This window comes from Mus caroli, chromosome 7, assembly GCF_900094665.2.
Source record: "Mus caroli chromosome 7, CAROLI_EIJ_v1.1, whole genome shotgun sequence".
Classification (NCBI taxonomy): domain Eukaryota; kingdom Metazoa; phylum Chordata; class Mammalia; order Rodentia; family Muridae; genus Mus; species Mus caroli.
The window spans coordinates 142565161-142576768 of NC_034576.1; the positions used below are offsets into that span (position 1 = coordinate 142565161).

Genomic DNA, 11608 nt, shown 5'->3' on the forward strand with positions numbered 1-11608 from the left:
TTTGGAAGCTGATTATGGGATGGATCCCTGGATATGGCAGTCTTTAGATGGTCCATCCTTTCTTCACAGCTCCAAACTTTATCTCTGTGACTCTTTCCATGGGTGTTTTGTTCCCAATTCCAAGAAGGGGCACAGTGTCCACACTTTGNTCTTCGTTCTTCTTGAGTTTCATGTGTTTAGCAAATTGTATCTGGGTGGTGTTGAAGTGGATTAAGCTTTTATTTAGTGCACATAGATATTCGTGGATTGATCAAAACAATGAACACAGAAAAAAAAGACCATGTGCAGGTCCTGAGTTTGAAGGCTCTTTTCTATAATGGCCATAGCCAAACCACATGGCCATGAAGATGCCTTTAGCAATGCACTTGAGAAATGGCCTTAACTGTCAGAATGGCCTGCATATTTCCATCTAACACTGAGAAGGATATGTGTCTCTTCAGAGCATGTTTGTCATTTTTTTTTCATCAGTGTATAAGGTTGAGAGTGGGACTTAGAGCCTGCTATATCACTTCAGGCAGCTTTTCTGGATGGCAGCTGGAAGCAGGCACAAAAGTTGGATGAGTAATAGAGAGAGATCATAATGATGTGGGATGAGCAGGAGGAGACCTTCTGCTTCCCCTCAGCTGAACATATGTGCTAGATGCTGCTACCGATACAGTCATAAGACAACAGGGAGGCAGAAAGTGATGCCTCTGAAAAAGCCATCAGCAATGGGAGTCATGATGTTGTTTACAATTGAAGGTCTGCAGGAGAGCAGTAAAAACTGGCAAATCTCATAGAAGGGTGTGTCCTTAGAGTCATAGAACGATAGCCATCTCATTAGAGCAGCATTGATGGAAGAATTCAGAGCACAGATGGACCACATGCTTATACACAAGTCTCCTATATGTGTGGGTTAGTTCTAGAGCTGCACTGCAGAGGAAAGCAAATGGCTACATGGTGATCATAGGCCATGACCATGAACAGCAGCAGCAGCAGCTCAGAAAGTATAGATCACACAAGGAAAAAAGAACTGAGCCTGGAGAAAGTGGTGTTTTTCCTTAGAAATTAGACCAACCAGAACCTTGTGAAATACAGATGCAAAGGAATTATCACAACATTTCCCTTATTGTTTATAGGAGAGAAAGACATTTTTCAGGACAGTCATAGACTGCAGTGCACTGAGAACCTCTGTAAAAGGAACTCAATCACTAGTGTCTGGTTGGAGCTCAACATCAGTATGAACTGTACCCAAAACACGGCTGTGTCTTCAGAAATCTGAGAAAAGTTTATAGCTCATGATTTTAAAGTTTGATTTTTTTTTTATATTTAATTACTTTGAAACTTGCCTGGTCTCAGAAATATGAGGAGTGCATGTGTTTCTCCATTGGAGCTTTTAAAAAATCATTACTTGCTGCCACACTCCATTTTAAAAACTACAGATCACTATTGTATGTTTTTACTTTCTACCCTTTAACCTTCCATCCTATAGCTTTAGGTTCTGAGGCACATCTATCCCTTTCTCATCTTCATAAATGTATAAACAAAGTAGAAGATGTCTTGCTTCCTACCTGCCTTCCCTTTACTGATTAATTAACTCCAAATGCTGTGCTTTGCTAAAGACATAATAGAAACATCTCTGGGCCAATAACTTGAACAGCCGTGTTCTCCACACCAGTGGTACCACTCAGAGAAGCAAATGCTGTGATGGTCTTAGGGTTTCCATTGCTGTGAAGAGATATCATGACCTTTGTAATTCTTATAAAAAAAAAAGTACACTTCACTGGGGCTGGCTTATAGTTTCAGAGGCTTAGTCCATTATCATCATGGAAGAAAGCATGGAAGCTTCCAGGCAGACATGGTGCTGGAGAAGGATGAGAGTTCTACAGTTTGATCTGTAGACAGAGAAAGGAACTGACTGCATGCTACACTGTGTGCTACACTGTGTGCTACACTGGGTATAGCTTGAGCATCCTCAAAGCACCTTTATAGTAACACACATCTTCCAACAAGGCCACACTTCCCAATATTGCATTCCCTATGATCCAAACATTCAAACACCTGACTGTATGGCGACATACCTATTCAGACCATCACATTTATGGCTTTTGTGATTTCCCCACAGTCTATCGCCCAAGTTCATGAGCTGCTGTACCATCTCTGCTACTTTGAGTGGAGACTATGTTGTCTGATCTCCCTTCAAAAGACTCTCCATTACTTTTTGTCTTTTCTAAGCCTAACGTAATATGATTGATCACTTAATATGTGGTTATATCTATCTTTGGTGGTTTGAATCAAAATGGTCTCCATTGGCCTGTAAGGAGTGGTACTGTTTAAAGATGTGTCCCTTTTGGAGTAGGTGTGGCCTTGCTGGAGCAGGTGTGTCACTGGGGGTGGGTTGTGATGTTTCAGAAGCTCTGGTTAGGACTAGTGTTCACTGTTTCTTCTTGATGCCTGCCAATCCAGATGTAGAACCCTCAGCTACCTCTCCAGCACCATGTCTAAATGTGTGCTGCCATGCTTCCCACCATGATGATAATGGACTAAAATTGTGAACTGTAAGCTCACTACAATTAAATGTTTTCCTTCATAAGAGTTGCTGTGGTCATAGTGTCTCTTCACAGCAATAGCAACCCTAACTAAGACACTATACTCTGACCCATCTCAAATCTATCAACTCAGAAAGCCTTTCTTCAACCTCCAGACCTGTAAACTCAAAGCATTTCTGTGGTTTTTAATCCTTCTGCAAGCCACAGGTACTTCCAGCTCAACACTCACATAGCTGTTGTCACTGTCAGTTTCTTGAGTTGTTCCTATGAGGTTTTAATGGTCTAACAGGACAACCTAGCCTCAACCACTCAGGTTGTCAGGGGTTGGGTGTTCTGTGGAGCAGAGCTCCATCTTTCTAGTTCACTGTATTTTAATATTCTTGAGTCATCTTTCTGTAGTTGACATTTGGGAAATCCCTGTTCTATGAATCAAAGAGTATGTCTTACCTCTGTCATCCAAATAGTCATGGGAGCCTATAGCGAAAACTTCCTGAACATCACTCACACATGCTCTCATCTTGCAACCTTGGGTATGCCAGGTTTCTTGTAATTTCTTACCTGGCTAAATTTGTCCGTTAGTGCTGTTTGGTATTTTTCCTCGTGCAGACTACATTGAGTACCCTTAAAATCAGCCTTGGTATTTGGCATCTACCACTCAATCCAATAAAACTGTAACATTCTTGAGTCCTCAAGAAAATGATATATTATGTAGCTGTCAATAGAAGCCTGTCTGAGACAGGCCCATGGTCCTTTCTGCAAAATGCTTCCTGAGTCCAGCTATGGTCAACTCTATCTCTGTGATACTGTAGGTGCTGAACACATTCCCAACTTGATGTACAATAGCTCAATAGTGAGGGCTTCCAGTATATATATCATCATTCTTCAATATATGTCCATTTTTAGACTTTTGAGTCTGAAAATTTTTCTATAACAAGATCCATAACCTCTTTGTCTTCTTACTCCAATGCCAATATCTGAACTTAGCTGGGAATGTTTCCTAAGAAGATTTTGAACAAATGAATGAATGTCTTTAATAAATAGACTGAGTACTTCACTCTGCAAATTCCATCTCTATTTTTTTGAGGATTTCAACCTGGAAGCATTTTAATTATGACAGGTAATTCTAAGGTCACCTTGACTTAAAATGGAGTGGATTTGCCAGTTCCTCTACAGCAGTAATATTCCTATCACAGTGGCATTAGTCAGAGGTCAGGATCCCATCTCTGATACAAGTAATGCCCTTTTTTACAATACCTCCATCAAGATACAATTCTGGAATGGCAACTTCAGAAAGATAGGGTGTCTTTCCTCTGATGCTTTCTCACTAGAGCAAAAGTAGTAATTAGTTTCCAGCTAGTCTACCTAAGAAATCTCAACTAGTTGCTTCTCAGAGGGACCCTGAAGGTCGATAGAAACCAAGACTAAGATTAGTTTGGAAAGTCCGTTAGCTTATCAGTGTGGAAGATCAGATTCAATCACTATATGTGCAAGCAAGAGAGTGAATTCTGCTGAAGGTGATGGCCTTACAATACTGAAGAAAGCAGCAATTAGTATCTGAAAAAAATCAAACAGCTATTCAAAGGCTCCAAGGAGGATTTAAACAGGTAGATTGTACTCTAAAGAAGGAACAGCACCAATTAATATTTCTGTCTTTTTGACTTTTATTATGACACTACATTTAACCTTGTGCAAATGTGGCAGTACAAAACTTACACGTAATGCATACACTGGCCTTTGAAGGTGCGTTTTAGGGAACATTCTCAACAGGAAAAGGAAAGTGGGACTGGTAAACTGAGAGGACTGAGCAAAGCTCAACTCTACATAAAATAAGGATCTGTAATTCACTTGAGGCAAGGAAAATGCCTGGCATAATCAAGACTAGCACATTTATACTGAACAATGTGCACAGATTGAGAGATTTTTGGAATACTCAGTCATAAATGGTAAACTCCTCCCCTCAGGATCCAAGGACCTATGAGGAAGAGGAGACAAAAAGATAAGAGCTAGAGGGTATAGCTGGTTCCAAGAAAACAGTGTCTCTCAGACAGAACAGGACTGAGGCACATATGAATTCATGAAACTGTGGCAGGCATGCACAGGTACTTCAGAGGCACAAGCCAGACAAGATCCCTGCCCTAACTGGAAGAAATGGATATAAAATATCTATAACCAAGAAGCTATCTCCAAATTACCAGTGCTTACAAAGAAAAATTAGCTCTATCTGCTGGAGTCTCACAGGGCATATCAAACACAGTTAATGGCAGGCCTCATGACCATCAACACAAAATGAACTCAATAGCATTTTTTAGAACTTTTGTCTCATATTGAATTGGGGGAGGCATTTTTTCTTAGTGACTTTTTGCTTGTTTGTTATGGTTTCTGGTTCTTTAATTGTGTATGTGTTTTGTTTTGGTTCTCCTCCTCCCTCCGATGGTGATGGTGATGGTGATGGTGATGGTGATGGTGATGGTGATGGTGATGGTGATGGTGATGATGATGCCTTGTTTGGGTTAATTTGTTTGTTTACCTGTTGACTTACTAGAGAAAGAAAGGTCATTGGAATTGGGTCAGTGGAGGAGAAGGAACTGGAAGTAGTTGGGTAAGGAGAAATAGTGATCAGAATATATTGTGTAAATAGTTATTATAATTAAAAAAATTTAAATAATGTTTTTATTTATGTTTTCATTTATGAAGGATTCAGTGTTACCTAAAACTCTGAGTAACTTTTTTTCTTTAATTTTTTGAGGTTACAATTTGATTGCATTTCATCCCGTCCCTTCCCATATGCCCCTACCTCATCTCCTCTAAATGCATGACTTCTTTATATTACTAATTGTTATTGCATGTATATAAGTGTGTGTGTGTGTGTGTTTGTGTGTGTGTTCCTAAATATAACCCATTAAGTCTGTATAATGATACAAGGCTCAGTAAATATTTTAAATGCTTAAGAATGTATCAAATAAGATGGAAATGCTGAAGGAACATTAATTCTTAACACTATACATAAAGACTGGAGTGTAGGGAGAGAAAGAGAGAGGTAGACAGTACAAGATTCTTAGAATAAATCCATTGTGTGAATGTCCAATTCAGATGAAGTTATTGCAGCAGAATACAGAGGAGTCAATTTATACCATGTGAGATTGTCCACACAGGACATGAGAAAACCAAAGTCATTCTGGATATATATGCACACGGTCAGCAGAGGGAAGGAATTGGGAAGGAATTGTTCCTGCCCACAATATGTGACTCCACAGACCACAGTCCTCCTTACCAGCCAATAGGGAGCTTAGGTCATGCAGCCATAAGTCCCCTTTAATTGATCCTAAGAGCTTTCTCCTTGAGTTTCTATCCCAGGAGGCACCAGGACAAGCACCTGCCCCCGGTCTCAGAAATGACAGATATTTCTGAAGGTCAATGACCTCTATACAAAGAAAGACAGAGCTTCAGAGGAACACTAAAGACTTGCTGCTTGCAGGAAATGGGCATTGCAGTGTGCACTTCTGTAGAAGCCACATGTCTGTGACATGGAAAGGTGAGTGAATGCTAATCTTCCACTATGTGACTTTTAATGGCTAACAGTAGAGCTCCAAAGCAAAAATATCATCTATAAAAATGACATTTGTCCAAGTGTTTGAATGTCACCAAAGAGACAGAAACAGCATAATTGTTTTCTCAGTGAGATCTGAGTTTGAGGAAGAGCGATGGGTCAGGAACAGATTATGACAGAAATGTTGAGTTCCATTGTATAAACAGTAGAATGTCTAGCTTCTAATTACAATCACAGAGTTTATTATGCATGATTTTCCTTATATCAAAAACAACATCACACAGTACTCATACTAATTTTAAAATGAAACGAGCAGATTTAGATTAATCTAAGATGTTGATTAATCTAAGATATTGATGACTAGCTAGAAACTATGTGTTGTCTTGTTTGGACATGGAATCTACAGAGGATGGTGAGATAATGTGACAAAGAGATTTTCATATCCCATTGTCCAGAGTCCACTGATGAGATACGTAAAATTACCTGCACTGTCCATGGAGTTAAAAACACCAGCCAGGCCTGCTGGTGTAAGCCATGCCCTGTCTGCTGCAGATCAGGGCTGGCAGGACTCATGACTAGGGACTTACCTAAGAAAACAATTTCTGTTGTCTGACCTTAAGTATCAGAGAAATAGCCAAATAAAGACAGGGAGGACTCTGATAACATGGCTGCACATATATTTTCTTCTTCTACCATTTTTTTCTGAACAGACCATGGTAACTGCAGACACTCCAGTTTGTGACCATGGTGAGGGTCTTCAGCAGCTTCACTCCTGGCTGAGTCTCAGCTTCTGAAGGTTTTCAGGTCAGCTTTGCTGAGATCTGTCTTACATGTAACCATGAGAGGCTATTATGAATTTGCTCCCACAGACTCCCCACCTAGATTCTCCCGTGTCCACTTAGGCACAAATGGTCACACAAACAATCAAAGCTAAATTCCCAAAAGACCAGGATGGAATTATGGAAAGAGATCTTGGGTAGGCACAGTCCATGTCTCTGCTTCACAGAGTTTATAATTGAGCATTTGGGAAACATTAATTGTCTATTTGTATAGCACTAACACATCTAAGATAATATTGCCTGCTAGGTCAATAGAAATGACAGGCATCAAAATATAGTTTGCTAAGCACAGTGTGCAGAAACAGAGTAAATGTTGATTTATAGCTACCAAAAGTGCTATTATTCTATTATACATGCAAAATACCCAACACACATACGCAAAGAAACCTGTGCACAATAGTATATTGCATGCCACAGATGACCAGGCCAGGCAAAATAGCAGTCATTGACCACCAAGTGATCCCCCCACCAACATCTCTCTGGAATTCATCTTCTATGAGAGTGTAAGGCCCTTCCATGAGAGTCTTCAGTGAATGACTAGTTTGAACCAGATGAAAAGTAGCAATGGATGCCACTTGGTGAGATGCCCAAATTAAAGTTGATACTTTTCCTGTGAAGCCAGCACATACTCTGCAGGGAGCTAAGACTAAGATTAGTGTCTAATCCAGCTTTTATGCACCACAGATTCATGGTCATAGTCTTCTAATCACACACACACACACACACACACACACACACACACAATTTGTTATTCTTCAAGAACAAAGCTCCTCTCCAGTTCCCTAGCCAGTCTCAGCTTTGCTTAAAAATCTCAGAATTGGGCCCCTGTCTGACTTCACTATCTTTTCCAGTTCCAAGAACTTCAGAATTCATAGACAAGAACTCTAATGGTGTCTCTGTCTCCTAAGACAGGTGCCCATTAGTGATTTCGGCACTCAGGATCTGATAGGTTCGGCCCATACTGTCAATTCTGAGCCTCTGAACAAATTCTCAGTCTCTTTATTGATCATGCTTATCAGGCTACAGACATGTTGTAACTGGTCTGTTCTTGCTTCTATGTGTTCTAAGAACACTTAGAATGGTATTTTTCAAAGTGATTGACATAAACATAATCAGAAAATGTGGCACACATGCTATGGAATCACTGATGATTTCTTGTGTTCAGTTCAGACCTGTCTGGTGCTGTGCATACATTCACATCCCTTCTTTCACTATTGTAAAGTGAATGCAGGAGTGCACATGTTGCCATTGGATCACTTGTGTGGCAAAGACATTGTTTTCCACTGTTCAAAAGACACAGCTCCATCTAACTTCTCCAGTAGTAATTCTTACTCCATAGAGGTCACACTCTCTAGCCTTGTCATTGGGGTCTCCTTTCTCCACCTAAAGGGATGTGCTCATATTACTCTGAATATACATTCTATTTGCCCTAACATTTTGAAGATAGATGCCAAGGCATTGGTTAAAGGAAACTTTAAAAGTGAAAGTAATTTTTCCATAGTTTTGCACTTTAAAAGTCATTTTGTGTTTTATGAATGCTTTGCTTCATGTAACCCAGTTCCATGAAGATGCAGCACATCTTCATAGTCCTAGAAGTTCCACACACCCTCATGTTCAGGTCACAGTAATTAAAAGTTAACACAGATGTGTTGTCACCTGAGGTTTTTTTTATCTCAGCCATTCTGATTGGTGTAAGGTGGAATCTCGGATCATTTTGATTTACATTTCTCTGATTGCTAATGAACGACTTTGAACATTTCTTTAGGTGCTTCTCAGCCATTCCAGATTCCTCACTTGTGAATTCTCCATTTAGTTCTATACCCATTTTTTAATTGGGTTGTTTCATTTTTTGGTGATTATATATTTTGGATATTAGCCCTCTATTGGATGTGAGGTTAGTGAAGTTTTTTTTCCCCAATCTGTAGGTTGCCGATTTTTCTTATTGAATATGCCCTTTGCCTTACAGAAGCTTTCCAGTTTCATGAGGTCCCATTTATTAATTCTTGATCTTAGAGCATGAGCCATTGGAGTCCTGTTTAGGAATTTTCCCCCTGTACCAATAAGTTCAAGGCTTTTTCCCACTTTCTCTTCTATTAGATTCAGTGTATCTAGTTTTATGTTGAGGTCCTTGATCCACTTAGACTTGAGCTTTGTACAAGGTGATAAATATGGGTCTATTTTCATTCTTCTACATACATCCAGCCAGTTAGACCAGAACCATTTGTTGAAGATGCTTTCTTTTTTCCATTGTATATTTTTGGCATCTTTGTCAAAGATCAAGTGACCATAAGTGTGAGGTTTTATTTCTGGGTCTTCAGTTCTATTCCATTGATCAACATGTCTGTCTATGTACCAATGCCATGCAGTTTTAATCACTATTGCTCTATAGTAAAGTTTGAGGTCAGGGATGGTGATTCCCCCAATTGTTCTTTTATTGTTAAGAATTGTTTTTGCTAACCAAACAGACACCATACACCAGCTGATATGAGGCCCCCAACACACACACATAGAAGAGGACTTCTGGGTTCATTCAGAGATGATGCACCTAACCCTCAAGAGACTGGAGGCCCCAGGGAGTGTAGAGGTCAGGTGGGGTGGGGAGTAAGGGCATCCACGTGGAGACGGGGTGCATTGGGGAGGTGGTGTAAGATGTAGAGCAGACAGAGGGTGGGTGGAGTGGGGTAATGGAATATGGAGTGTAAAAAATAAATTAAAAATAAAATAGAATTTAAAAAAAGAAGAAATAAGATCTGAAAAAAAAAACAAGTTGACAGAGATGGGCATCTTCTTCTACAGATCAGCTTTTAAGTGCATTTCCCTCCACATGAATATATATATATATATATATATATATATATATATATATATAACTTCAATAACAGTTATTTTGTGCATCTTAAACTTTAGACTCTGTCCATAGTGTTGTCTGTTTATATCTGGCTTTTCTGTCTATATTTTTCTGGATTCTTACCATGAACACCAGTAGCTCCAAGGAATGCTGTCAGTCATTGCTGTTAGTTGTAACAGAAGGTCACCACATATGTTGATGGGACATAGGTTGATATTTCAATATGTTTATATATATTCTAATTAAATGTTTGTTTCTATGACTTTATCATCTCTGTTATTACAAGCTTCGAGGCCCTCTCTTCTTGGTATTTGTACATACTTAAGAGATGATTGCAGACTGTCATCACTTCACATGCAGAACCTGAGAACTTATTTTTCTGTTTAAATGTACTTGGTTCTCGTTGTCCTATCTGGCTTAACACTTTTTCATTTCTGCCATTTATCCTGTCTATTGATCATTATTCTATTACAACTGAGTCTTCTAGTTTCCACATGTGAGAGGCAAATGTGGTAGCTGTCTTTCTGTGGATCGCTTCTTTTTCTTCACATATTAGTCTCTGTTTCTATCCATCTTACTATATATCAAAGTTTTTTCAATGGTTGAATAATGTTACTTTGAGCACATATGATAGATGTTCTTCATATCTTCTTCACAAGACAGATGCCTGAGCTGATCCCATTTATTTGCCAGTGTGACCACTTCTCCATAAGGTATCTCTATACACTGTATTTTGATCAGGTTCACTTTTCTTCTCTTAGAAAAACCCCACCTCCCTCCTCACTCCAATTTTTTTTAACTCTCTCTTTTAAAACTTACTGGATACAGTTTTATTGGTCACCTACTCTTAAGTGTGGTCTAACTTTGGAGTGTGGCCTCTATAGAGAGATCATATTATCAAATAAAACTGACTTTGCCCTCCCCAGAAGCTGTCAAATGCCAATAGCTCCCCAGCCAAGAGCAGGGCTATGTGCCTACCTCCTCCTCAATGCTGGGATTTTGTCTGGCTTGCCCAGATTTTGTGTATGCTGTAAAATAGTTGTGAGTTCATATGTGTATCTGCTCCACTGTTTCTAGGAAACATTCTCTTTTAGAAGTCATATGACACCTCTGGCTCCTACAATTTTTGTTTCTCTCCCTTTCCATGAAGAACCCTCGCTCTTGGGAAAAGGTGTGTGATTTTCCATTTAGATCTGCAAACCACAAAGTTTCTTATTCTGTTCACATTGACCACATGTAGAGACTTGGGATAATTGTCATTTATGACAATAGGAAGCTTCTCTGATGAGATTTGGATGATGCACTGATCTATGGGTAAAACAAAAAATAGTTAGGAGTCATGTCACGGTCATGTCTATTTAGTAGAAAAAATATTAGTAGGTTTTTGTCATGAGCTGTGATCTATCTAGCCATATATTCTTGGCCTTGTGAAGACTTGCAGCTATGGGTTACAGATAGTGAAGTGAGACTTATATTTATTCAGAAAGTGGTTGGTTGCCCCATAGCATTTGAGCCACTACTGCATCAATGGTCATATCTTGTCAAGCAGATTGTTGTTGCTCATATTATTCTGAGCAGGGTGAGATTGATGGAATTTTTCTTCTCAAGTTTAATATTTGAATTTTTTCTATAACATAGATATTAGCCTTCTGTCATTTATAGACTTGGGTAAAAATTTTTGTGCAGTTCTGTAAGCTGTTTCTTCTCTCAGATGATGATGCTCTCAGATGATGCTCTTAGATGGTGCTCTCAGATGATGCTCTCAGATGATGCTTTCAGATGATGCTCTCAGATGGTGCTCTCAGATGGTGCTCTCAGATGATGCTCTCAGATGGTGCTCTCAGAT

General features: G+C 39.4%; 1 pseudogene; it reads right to left on the minus strand.

Annotated features, from left to right (window-relative positions):
- Positions 1 to 464: 464 nt before the first annotated feature.
- On the minus strand, positions 465 to 2137 carry LOC110298083 (annotated as a pseudogene).
- Positions 2138 to 11608: the final 9471 nt, after the last annotated feature.